Source organism: Vanellus vanellus, assembly GCF_965231255.1.
Source record: "Vanellus vanellus genome assembly, chromosome: 5".
Classification (NCBI taxonomy): domain Eukaryota; kingdom Metazoa; phylum Chordata; class Aves; order Charadriiformes; family Charadriidae; genus Vanellus; species Vanellus vanellus.
The window spans coordinates 64754079-64767238 of NC_138910.1; the positions used below are offsets into that span (position 1 = coordinate 64754079).

The following is a 13160-nucleotide window of genomic DNA, read 5'->3' on the forward strand; positions in this document are numbered from 1 at the left end:
GATATATTCTGGATTGCAGTTGCAAATACCATTTTTTTTGGCATGAAAGGTCTTCTCTTTGTGTTTTATCAGAAGCATCTCTCCAGTTGTAACAATATACATATATAATAGGTATATATGCATACGTAGTGTATATTATATATATCTAAAAAAACAAATGTGTGACTTCCTATCTCATGTTAAGATAAGACAAGGCCATCCTTTAAAAAGAAAAGCTTACAAAATTCTATATAGTTGTAAACTAAAGTTATGAAGTTATATATGTGAAGTTAAAAGGTTATAAATGCAATTCTGCTTATCCTAGTAGAAAACCAGATCAGAAATTGTCAGCAGGGTACTTTTAGAAGAGTTCTGTTATGACTCTGAATATGGAAAGCAAGGTAGACAAGGATTTAGAGCTAGAGTGAAGAGGCAAAGAGAGAAGGGAGGGTATATGTTCCTGAGACAAAACCTTAAAAACAAATGTAAAAAGTGGGAAAATGAAGGTATGTCAACTCTGACCACGTTTGACATTAACTTGTAACAGGTGAGGCTTTGCTGTCTGTTAAATGAAAAACTACAGCTTTATTGAATACGGCACACATACCAAGCCAACTTGATTGGAAAAAAAACTCGTTGCCCTGCTGTGGAATATCCATAATGGCCGAATGTTCTCTGTGCATCCATGATCCATTTGGTGTCTGGATCTGCACTGCTTTTTATACACAATATTTACTGTAATCAGAAGTGTCACAGAACCAGAACTTTTGGGGGCTGGAGATGGGATTATGTGATTCTACCAATCCACCCAAATCCTAAAATTTAAAGAGAAAAAAACACTTTCTTATTTTTGTTTTCTTTTGTAACAAAAAATAGTTGCTAAAATTTGTCAGTCATTTATCTGTGGACAAATGCTGGATTTGATGCTACCATTTGATGCTGCTGCATCCCCTTTAGGGATGAAAGGCTTTGAGTGTTGTGATCTCTGGAGTATAACACTGTGCCTGTTCATTTTCTCTTATGAGATTTGGATGTGCTGTTGCAAAGCCTTGGTCTTCACTATGCTCATAAGTTTTCCACAGCGATTATGACTAGGGTCTTTAAATGATACTGTAATTACCATTATTCATAGTAATGGCTTATTAGTAATAATTACTAATAATCTTGATAATCCCCTAAGGAAAAATACTGTAGGTGGAAAGCCACAGATGGCGTCATTATAACAAAGAAAGACTCATTCCTTGCGCCCATCTTGTAACAAAATAACTAATTCCCAGCTTTTTTCAAGGGTGATGAAGAGATTTCTGAAGACGCTTCTCTCACACTGATCCTCTCTGCCCACCTGAAAGGCCCCAAAAATTAGGAGTAGAAGAACGAACAGGCCTATGCCCTGATTCCTGTGAATAATTCAGACAATATAACTCACTTCCATCCAGCCTTCTGTCTCTCTTCACTTTTTCTTCGTCTTAATTTTCATGGCCTTTTGTGTTTTCATAAGCCTGTAGAGTGTGTGGTAGACAAAAAGTATAGTATTGATGGCTTGGTACAAAACATGCTACCAGCAATTTTTCAGAAAACCTCTTTCTCACAGGCTATGTTGCCAAATCTGTATTGTTTTTATATTCTTAAATTCAGTTTTAAAAAATGTGCACAAAGCTCTGGCTGTGTTTATCTGCGGCTTTAAAAGAATGACAATCAAAACGAACAGCATTCCATGATCATTTAGTCTTCAGACCCAATAACAAAATCCTTATTCAGTTACACAAGTGCATCTCTGTCCAGTGGTTTGTCCCATACGCAGAATGTGCCTGCAGCTTTTGGCACCATGGAGGATGGAGAAAGAAATATTTCTCATTGGCTGGGAAGACTTTGTGCAGATGAAGTAACGTAATCCCAAATGCTGCGCTCAGATTTTTTCAATAAATGTTTTTCGTCACTACAGAGCTTTATATAACAGCAGTAAAGGCAAGAAAGGAAATTAGAAACACAGCTGAGACTGCATCTCATACTTCATAAGGGCCTAAAATTCTTACCGTTGATTAAAACTAACACCCTTGTCAGCGTGTTGATCAAAAATTCTCTGCAGTCTCTTTTCTTTGATCTTTTCATTTTACAAACCGCAGATATTTGTTGCCATTTCTGCATTTAGTTTTATGTCTAAAACATTGAAACTCAAAACTGCTTTCCAATAATGTTGCATGATAAGGAGTAATTCTGAATTCATCAAGCCAGCAAACTCATCACTAAACAAATTTGTCCGCTCCCAAAGAAAGGACAACTCTAGTGTGACACAAACAGAAATGGTCAAAGATGGCACCACAAAGGATGCTTTCAAAAAACCTGTTGTGTCTGTGGGCCTCATGCTTCTACTGCTGTCCAGTCAGAGTATGGGCATAACCTATTCTAATACACACATTTACCTTTTGTTTCAGCAACTCCCTGGCTCCTACGCATGCAAACATTTGAATTTCCTGTTGGCTCAGATGTGAGATTTATAACATTTATTAAAGTTGCTTTTCACTGTGAGTTTACTGGGCAGAAAGCCTGAGTGCCTTTTTTTAAGGGGGTTTAATTGCTTGAATTTACCAGAGGGGTGAACATTATGCTTTCTTTGCAGCACCACTATCCACTAAGATTGCCAGGTGTTGAATTTCCCTAGAGGTTCCCTATTTATTGAAGGAATTCATGAAATATCCATCTATCCAGAGCTGGGGCTCCTAGCATCCCTTTCCCATTCATCGTCTTGATTTTGTTTCCTTCATGGCTGCTTTTGAATTTCTTGATTGATCCTGTTAATTTCTGTCCGTTCCTCTCCATAAGTGTCCTCCCTCCTCTGTGCTTTGTCCATTCCTCTCCATAAGTGTCCTCCCTCCTCTGTGCTTGAGCACCTCAGCCATTAAAAATGGGCCAGACTTGCCTCAGAGTTGAATGCACCTGAAAGCCTTTTGCTGTGATGTGGCTGCTGGCACAGAGAGACAATTCAATGTTGGAAGTATATCGGTGCTCTTTAGCAGGGTGGAAAGAAAGATGAAGAGAGGGCAGGAAAGACAGAGTAAGTGGAGGGAAGGGTGAAGAGCAAAGAGGTATTTTGCAATGTTTAAAATAAAATCCCATAAATAGCCCTTTAAAATCCATGAATGGACTTCTCAACAGATGGCAGCCCTACTGTCAAGCAAGCCCAAGGCAGGCAGACCATAATTGTTAGCAAGTGTATTGTTAAGGGAATTTACTAATTTATTGATGCAGCAGCCGCTTCAGTTGAGGAATAAATTGGAATATTTTGGTGCATTTCCTTTAAAAAGTCCTCCACTTTTAAGTCTATGTATTAAAACGACAAAGTCTTAAATGGGGGTCTCCTTTGCTAAACAAAAGATATGCAAATTACATTTCAAGATTTATATTATGATAAAAACCGAAACACAAAAGAGACATTATCTTGCAAAAATGTAAAAGTACATTGCTTCATGAGTCTATAATGATATAATGTGATGTTGATGTAGTTAAAGATGTCAGAAGGGAGACAATGACCTTAAAAGTTTAAGGCAGACACATTAATATTGATTGATTTTTAAGAGATTGAACAGCAAGAATATATCTATATATAGCCTGGATATTGGATTGTTTGAAAATTTCAGATGAGATACAGAACATTTCGGTCTTGTAATGCTTTAGACCTAATAGCAAAAACATGCTTTAAATGCAGCCATTTGTACTACAGGAAACTGGATGACAATTTGCCTTGAATTTAGCAGACTATAAACCTATTTCTCCCAAAAATCAGTGGTGTTCGACAAAGCTGGATGGTCATTTCTGGCTTAACCACAAACGCAGGTCTGTCATATGAGATGTCACAAAAGTCCTAATATAGGTTTGGGGTTTGTTTGTTTGTTTGTTTGTTTGTTTGCTTGGGTTTTGGTTGGTTGGTTTTTTTTACCCTGTTCTGTACCTATGTAGATTTGAATGTAGACTTATAACTATTCTGTACACACACATACGCACATTCCTGTAACATATTGAACACTGTAAACCTCAGCACCTTCTGGCCTTGAACCAAATAATGTGACTGCACATCTATTGTGTCATTTTTTCTTCCTGCTTTTCCCCAAGCTGGGAGAAGGTATTCAATAACAGTTCTTGTTTAAGTAAGTTTAGGCTCATCTTGTATCCATGTTTATGCTAGCAAGGTCATAAAGAAATGTGCCTCGCATTGAGGTGGAAGGTACTAAATATTGTGGTATTTTTTTATTCCCTTCAGGCAGTTCATTTTATCATCTCAGGTTGATGAAAGTATCTTCTCAGGTTGATGAAAGTTTCATCTCCTTCACAAATGAGCTTTGCTCTTAATTTAGAAATTTCCACTGGTCAGAGAAATTGAGATGTTGAGCATAGTTGGCCCTTTACGCTTTTAGAGACCGGGCCACAGACACCTTGGACACAGGGACTAAGAATTTAACTTGCAAATATCTGCTGGCAGCAGAGAACAAGTCTGACCTGTATGAGATGTATCATCTTGCTGAGAGGAGATCCTGCAGTGTTGTACAAGCTGGAGATTTTCATTCAGAATCAGATCTCATGAAACATGATGCAGATGAACATAAGGTGTAGATCACATTTATAAAAAGGTTTAATATCCCTTTCCAAAAAATAATTAGTCTTTTACCTTCTTCTCCCCACAAATGAAGTGATAGAAAATCAATATCTGAAGGAAAGAGGACAGCTGGGAACCTGGAGATCACTGTAGACATTTTGCAGAGTAGAGAATTCTTGTTTTCAAGAAGCAGACAAGAAAAATTATCATGTGGCCACTTTGCCTCCAGATTCAATTTTTTAAATGTATAACCAGAAATAGAAAAAGTTGGATTCTTTTGGGGAGAACTATCAAACAGCAAAGTGTCTGGGTGTCATAGCTGCATCCTGTAAACCTCTACGTAGTTTCACCAATGGTAAAACCTGCTTTGACCCTCCAGTATAGGAAAATATCCCTAACAGTCTGTTTAGTAGACCAGAGAAAGCACAGTGTCTCCAAAGGACCTGGCCTGAGTAAGCATCCAGAGTCCCAGAAAGTCAAGCAATTTGAAGGCAGTCAGACTTGATTCAATTCTTTTTTACTACAAATCTCATTTCAGAGAATGATTAACGGGAGAAGAGACATAAATGGCAAAGTCTTGATCAAGGGAGCTGCTGTCAGGGTACCATTTAGATAAATTAGGAAAAGAATGCTCAGGTTTCTGTGAAAGAAGACTAATGACATTAAGTCAAGATGTAATAGAAAGGAGCGCATTGCAGGCTGAAAATCATAAAAGACCAGCCTGCCCTGACAAGAAAGCTTGAGAAATTTCCTGAACTGCGAAGTAACTGGAAATGCTAAGGAATGACTTTCTGTAAGTGCCAGGTCTTGAAGTTACTCAGGACTGAAGATGACCCAGGCAACCAAATTCGCTTTTCCAGACCTGTCAAGACAAGTGAAGGAATGTTCTGGAAGCATCTGAAACAGCAGCTGTTAGTAGCAGCTCTACACACTGCAGGTGTTCTGCATCCCATGTGTTCACTGTTCTCAACAAGGATCAGTCCCTTCACTTAAATCTGAAACAGTCCCATCTGGAGGCAAGCAGACAGTGGATAAAAGGAGAGTATGAAACCTACAGCCAGTGAATGTTTACGTAATTCAGAGAACCTGTTTACAAGGAAGCGGGAATGGCAGTCTCCTGGAAGGAGTGGTGGTGGCGGCGGCCGCCCTAGCTGAAATCCTGGGGAAACTTTACAGGTGACTGAATGTAATTGTACAAAGAGAGATTTTTCAGAAGATAACATTTGTCTTTAGGTATACTAAAAAGAATTTTTAAAAAGTAAATTAAAAAAACAGCAAAAGCACTTCAGTGGTTAAAAGTGTACTCCTAGAAATCTAGAGTCTTTAAACCAAAACAAAATGCCTGCTTTCTCAAGAAATGTTGAGTTGTTTTTTAAGTATTGACTTAGTCTTCTAAGAAACACTAGTATTCCTGACTGAAGGAGCAGATATTCCATCAGAAGTCTCCTAGCTTCAGATTTAGATTATAATATAGAGTAGCATTTCTGCAGCCAAGCACTTAGTGTGATCGGTACTAAAACTGTATGAGATTAGCTAATGTACTTTTCTGTGATGTGCAAAGTGAATGCCAGGACGCAGCGTTGTACCTGACTGCACTAGCATGAAGTTATGCTTCAACAGCGTTCCACTGTAATGTAGGATTTTGAAGGCAGGGAAGCAGTCTCTTGAGTCTTGCACATCAGCAAGAAATTATTTTTGAAAGTAGAAAATAAAGAAAAAGTTTGAACTGATGTTTAGAACAAATAAATAGGAGCAGCAAAACTTTCAGTATTAGTATTACACCCAGCCATATAACAATAACTAAATGAAGCATGTATTTAAAATTTGGTGAGAAGCTTTTGTACGTTTTAGTTCTGTTTGGCTCAGCAGGTGTGCTGCACTTTAGACTTCAGTCTCCAGGGCTGTCAATTCAACAACTTTCACAAGCACTATATTCACTTAAAAGCTGAAAAAAAAAAAAATAGAAGGGGATGATGTTAATAGCACTTAGCACTTATATAGCTCTTTCCTTCCTGAAAGTACAGTGCAAACATGAGGTAATTAACAAGTACTTTGTCTTGGAGATGCAGATGTGTATCTAAACCTATAAGCAAAGAGAATACAGACGTGTAAGACCAGCCTATGCCCAACTGCACATTTTCAAGGTGAAATATTGCAAGGTGGCATTTATGGTATCATTTCTCCCTGTAGTGGGTCAATAAGTCCAGCTTGTGGAAACCAACCCTGTATTTCTGCATGTAGGGCTCCTTCTTCATTGTGTGAAGAACTTACTGTAATAATTTCAGATTTTATTTGATGAAATGCCTGCTATAGGAAACCACAGGCAAATTATACAAGGGGGTGTGTTGTTTGAGTAAAGTCAAAATATGTAGTCAGGTTGCACAGATGCACCGGTTATTTAAACTGCAAACAGTCTCTGTAGCAATTCTGCTGTGCTGGCTTCTTTCCATCAGCTCCAGCATCTACCCACATTGTATTAGGTATTCTGAATATGGCCTACAAAGTCTTGCACTCTTGGACAGACAGATACCCATCTAATCCACTTGCTTAGAAAGTTCAAAGTTTTACGAGGAGAGAACCAGAAGAGAGAGGTTCAACGGGCACCAAGAGAAGTGAAATCCTTTTGAGGAGGAGAAGGGACAGACTGTAAAGATAAAACTACAAGTCTCAGGCTTAACATTTCTCTAGAAATGAGGAAGAAAAGTGTTGGCAGCTATAATGTGTTTTCAGTGTGCTTTTTTCTGGTGAAAATAAAAGTTCAGTGGTGTTTGCAAAGCTGGAAGTAGACTCATAAGTCAATTTGATAATTAAAGAGTTCTTCTGAGGCCTTGAACTACCAAGGGCTATCAGTGCAGATCAGCCAGGATGCAGAGCAAAGTCTACTAGGAGAGTTGGCCGTTTCCCTCTCCTCTTCATTCTTAGGCCATTATGAGTTTAGGATGGCAAATCTGTCAATTTTGCAATTTCCTCCAGTAATAGAGTTTTGGCAGAAGCTGACGCCTGTGCTGTATCGTACTCATGCACAGTTAGGTAGCCAATGCATGCTCCATTTAAGAGAGGCACAGAAATCTTCTCAAAGTTACTGCATTATAGTCTGTCTCTCTGTGCTGAGCTCAGCTGCTGAGAGCAGAGGAGGTGTGAAAAGGCTTGTTAATAAAAGTCTGTTTAGATTTCATTACTGTGAGCAGCCAAATCAAGACAATACAGATCTTGCCAACCCTCTGAGAATTTCAGTCCTCTCTGGAAATACTTTCTCCTGCACTGGATACCTTTTGCAGTTGAACCTTTATGCAACGCAAGCAGAACTCTTCTCTGCTGCTTTTGAAGAATAGAGAGAATGGAGACTCCCAATTGTAAAGAATGGAGCAGGGAAAAAGGAAAGAATCAGACAGCTGTATTCAGGGAGGGGTCTTGTTTCTCCTGCTGACACACACTGAAGAAAAAGCATCCATCTCACCCATCCTTCTGTTTTTCCTCCTTTTGTTTTTAATACTAGAAAGGGGAAGTCCTTTGAGCTGTAGGAGGAACAAAGGTGACTGGTGTGGAGGATGGACTAGCTGTAGCTATCTGGCAGACTGTTGCAGAAATGACAAAAGCTTTGGGAAAGGGCATAACTAACTGTTTGGTCCGTGGGGTAGGCAATTCTAGGTTGGTTATGTTCCACTCATAGTTGGCATTCGGGGAAGCTATGTCTTATCAAGCTCTAGCGTGGCTTTTCCATTGTGCCAAAAGCATCTTATTGACTAGATCTAGAGAAGTCTCCTACCAAGGCTGACTGGAAGATAGCATGCAGTGAGCCATGAAGAACTTATAAAAATATTCATTTCTTCTTCTGAATGGCTCTGGCCTCTGAGCAGTGAAATAAAACTGAGCATTTCTGAAAGAAAGCTGTAGCTATGGAGGTACCTTTGGCTACATGACCAGTCCTAGCCTTTAACCGATTTGAGGACTTCAGTGATGTTTTTCGGATCACTATGAAAGAAGAATCCTAACCTGTGGCAGACTTGGCATGTGGTGTGGACAGGCCTTTTTTTTTTTCCCTAGAAGATTAAATTTCTCCACTTTCATCACTGATTTCCTTTGTTGTGGTCTTTTTAATGTTCTGCAAGTTTTACTTAGATATTTATTAAAGTTTTTTAATGCTTATGTCTTGATGAAAGCAGGTATTAGTCTCCCAACCATAAATGCCGCTCTTCCTCTCTGTATTGGCATAATCCCCTGAGTATACTGAATATATATATACAGATGTCAAAACCCAGCTAGTAATAAATGACATGAAGTGGTTGCTGGGAAGCCAGGTCAGTCCTGTTCACCATATATTCTACTGTGTTATGCTTTCATTATAAGTTCAAAGTAAATTACAAAGGTTAGTAAAATCTTATTTCACTTTTTTTTTTTCCACTTGTCCATTTGTATCTTTTAAATACATCTCAAATATTACATGCTTAAACACCTAACTTAATCGAAAAGAAAATTCTTCAGAGAAGAACACGCTTTAGATAGCACATTGCCATACACATATTTTGCATCATTACTGAGGGATAACGTAATACAGTTAATGAGTACCTTTCTCACTAGTATAACTTCTTTGTCATCAGGAGTAGAATTTAGTCATTTTCATCTTGTGTGATGTCATGGCTTTTGGTGTTGTTTGATGCCTGCAGTACCTAGCCCCATCAGGACATCCAGAAGGGTGATGTTTCATTTGTTCCATCACTGGAATCTTTGCTGTAGAGTTACTTAACAAAAACATTTTGTTATATGAAGTGTTTGGTGGTGTAGTCACTGAAGTCAATATGACTTTCACAATTGATTTCAATCAAGACTGGGTTGACTGTGTCACTTCAGTAAAATATGAACACTCTGCCCTTTTAAGTAACGTATTGCACCTATATTTTTAAGAGATCACTTGTAAAAAATGCCCTGGAAAAGGAGGAGAAGAGAGATGTGCCTGTTACTGCAAAACTTACCTTCTGAATTCTGTTTCTGCTTGCAAGAGAAAAATGCAGAATGTGAGGCGTGTGCTGTGTATCGATATATATTCAAACTGTCTTCTGATACATTGCCTTTCTGATGCTACATGGTGTTCTCTGGCACTATTTCCCAGCATGATGGCTAATGTCCTACTCTGAAAATTATCCATTAAAATTTTATCAATTTTGTGTTTTGGTGAGACAGTATGAGGAAATGCCATTGGAAAATTAGATTCCTCTTTGACATCAGGCGCCCAGTCAGCAATCCAATCCCATGTGTTTCTACTGAGACATTAGGATTTGATATAATTTTGGGCAGAAAACATTTTAAAATGAAACAATTGAATTTTCTAGATGGTCTTGGGGACCACTTAGCTTAAGAGAATACACTTCCAAATCAAAAGCCTTTCAATCATTCTAAATATTATTTGGATGATATTTGCTTTATGTGTAGTAGCAGTTTGAATTTGTATTGAATGTTTGACTGGCTCGTGCTTGCATAGATGATGTATGAAATTATTATTTCATATTTTTCTAGTGTTTGCATTGCAAGTGACATCTGGCTGACAGGAACTTGGAGAAATGGGATACGAAGCGAATGCTGCAGTTACCACAGCATCATATTTATCAAAAGGCTTGAGGTTGGTCTGTCTTTGTTTAACATATGAAACTCACGGCAATGAATAGGAAACAGTACTGTTTTTTTTTTTTAACTGAGCTGCTTAGAAAATGAAGATAGATGAAGAAAAAATGTTAATGGTATTCTTTATTCTGTTCATTGAATTAATTTATGTAGATGATCATGTATACTGGCTGAAAGAGTTCTCAACTTGTTTGGAGGATTTTTTTGCTATTATATCTTTAAATTCTGGTTAATGTTGTATGATTCATACACGCTATATCAGAGGTAGGGAAGTCTGGAATAAGCTACTATAGCAGTAAAGTTCTCTGGCGCAGTTTTCTTTTTAAACTTTAAATGTTCAGCTACACAAACCTAAGGGTGGGTTTAATTCTAATTGCATTATAACTTTGAAATGTACCTGTTGAAATACTGTCTTCAACCAAACTCTTGCCCTAACACTTTTCATTAAGCTCTTAATGTGTCACTTGTCTAATGGTAAATTGTATCTTGATAGAATATAATACAGGTTTAAAAAATGATAATATTCTTTTACAGTTTAAAATGTGGTATTAAAAGTTAAGATTTTCTTTAGAAATATGAATTCAGCCTTTAAGAAAGGCATTTTCAAAATGCATGCTGTTTGGGAAAAAGCTCTGCCGTAGTGTTACAGAACAATGACAAACGTGATACAGTGAAGTGTCCAGCTCTGGCCATGCCCTGGCAGGGGAGAGGAATTGGCTGTATTACTCTGACTAGAAGGGTCTCTTGGACACTCTCTGTCACTGTCTTGATATCATTCACCCTTACTGGTTATTAAGACTGTGGACTCTGTGTGAGGAAAACCCACCCTTACAGAACTCCCCCATTATTTCCCAGCTATTCCAGGAAGGAAGGAACCTGGGGGCTATTACACATACGGGTGTGGAGCTCCGAAGAGAAAAGCAAGAAGAGGTTGTATGGAGATGGCGAGGTGGGTAGAACAGACTGGGAGGGGGAAGTCTGCCTAAGAGAGACAGAGAGATGTCAGACTAAGTAAGCAAAAAAATAATTGCGTCTGTACTACTGCCAAGTGATTTTCTGATCTATGAAGTTATCAAGCTGAGGGCACTCAGCATCTTCCAGAACTTGGACCCTTCCTTTTAAACAAATAGAAAATCCAGCTTTCTGGTCCAATTCACAGGAAGAAAGAACTAACAATGATTTTTCTTCAGGTCTGCAATTGCAAGGTCTAGTTGGGAAACTTAACCAAAAAAACCCAAACGAAAACAAAGAAAAAGGTGGGCCAAGACAGACAAAGAAAACACTTCAAAATTGCTCAAAGGGGAAAATTCCATTCCCCTAAGTGAACCTGAAGAGGAGCCCATCTATTTACTGATGATATAGGGAATTTGCCTGTCCTCCTTTGTTAGCCATCGGCAGTGTGATTACCCTGCACTCTACTTTTCTCCCCCTTTTGCAAACATCTCCCGTCAATAAAGGGACTCATCCATTGCCATACTTGCCTTTCCTAGGAGTCATGAACTTTCATTTTTATTATAGGGGAAAAAAGCCCTCTTTTTTTTTTTTTTTTTGCCAGACAATTGAACAAAGAATACTGAGACGTTGATCACTTCAGAACAGCAGAGTATCAAATGAGAGCAGTCAGAGCAGTATGTATTCTGAGCGTAGCAATGACAGGAACAGAACTGATCAGAAAAGCAAAAGAGATGATACTGTAGCACAGTCTGCCATTGAGGCTGGTTTCCTAAGCATTGCTAGTAGTTATTTTCAACAGTTCTTTAACCATGCAGAATGTTATCTATGATTCATTGGAATATCCTTTAGATGGAATACACACTTCAGATGAAGACCACAGAGTATTTACGTTGTGTTGGCTTAGGATGTTATGGCAAAGAACTTTTTATGCAGGAAACACTAGGTACCTTATCATTTAAAAAAAAGTATATAGTAGGTGGTTTGGGACACTTTCTGAATGGGTCTTATTCACTGTTGCAACTCCCATGTGCTCTAATGGTTTGTTATAGATGGGGTATTATATAATGTAGTCTTCTTATGTGTTTTCCATGTTGTTATTTACTCTTTTAAACATGACACCTTTTCTTGGTGTTCTCTAAATCTCGAGACCTGATGTCAGTCATTCCTAAAACATACTCCTTTGTCCCTCTGCAATGAATGTCTCCAAACTCCCCTTGTCTCTTTCAGTGGAGGTGGGCCAGTCCCCATGTCTCAAACTTTTACTCAGTGTGTCTTTTCTTACTAACAAAATGATTCATATACAAAGATACACAAAGTGTCTTGCTATTACCTCCTATTGAACTAAAATCACAGAAATCTTAGAAATCTTCAATTTATTTTTTCACTTCCATTCAGCTCCGTGTTGTATTATGCTACATAGTGCTTCTGTCGCTACCTTGTGATATATGGAACAAAGCTGTTCTAGTTTCTTGGCCGATGTTATTTACGCTCTGTGATAATGTATATTACACTTGTATTTGTCTACTTCTCTGTCTGCCTAGCCACACACTCAGATTTTATCAGCTTCTGGTTAAGATTGCTAGACTTCCTGTATGCCAAGACAAACAAAAAGCAAGGAAGTAAGTGGTTAAGTCATTCAACACCCCATTTACACTATTCTCATCGGCTCTCTTTCTCAATCTCAACTACCTCACTTCCAACATCCATAGTCCGCACACTTCCAACTTCATCCTGATGACATTAGTTTTCTTCTGTTTACTATTCAAGGCAGTATTTCTTTGGCCTGCTGCATGATTTTACACATTCTATCTTGAGTATTTGTACCCCAAACTAAAACATCATCATTAATTAAAAATTTTAAAAAGTCTGTAGGTCATAGGTATTTGCTACATTGTAGGTTCTAAGACCAAAGAAAAACTACCTAGCTGTAGAACTGACAGCAATAAGGCTGGACATGTATGATCCGAATTCTTGGTATTGACATATTTTGGTAGAAAACTTTGGGATAAAATTTTCAAAAGTG

The 13160-nt window shown here is 38.2% G+C and overlaps 2 long non-coding RNA genes across 2 annotated transcripts in view; both read left to right on the forward strand.

Annotated features, from left to right (window-relative positions):
• The window catches only part of LOC309672670, a 105146-nt gene extending 94965 nt beyond the window's left edge, over positions 1 to 10181 (forward strand). The window contains exon 4 of the long non-coding RNA XR_014269250.1: positions 10079 to 10181. This is a non-coding gene — a long non-coding RNA (uncharacterized lncRNA). The remainder of the gene's footprint in view (positions 1 to 10078) is intronic.
• Positions 10182 to 11059: 878 nt separating this feature from the next.
• LOC309672803 overlaps positions 11060 to 13160 on the forward strand; it is a 230390-nt gene continuing 228289 nt past the window's right edge. Inside the window, exon 1 of the long non-coding RNA XR_014269262.1 lies at positions 11060 to 11132. This is a non-coding gene — a long non-coding RNA (uncharacterized lncRNA). The remainder of the gene's footprint in view (positions 11133 to 13160) is intronic.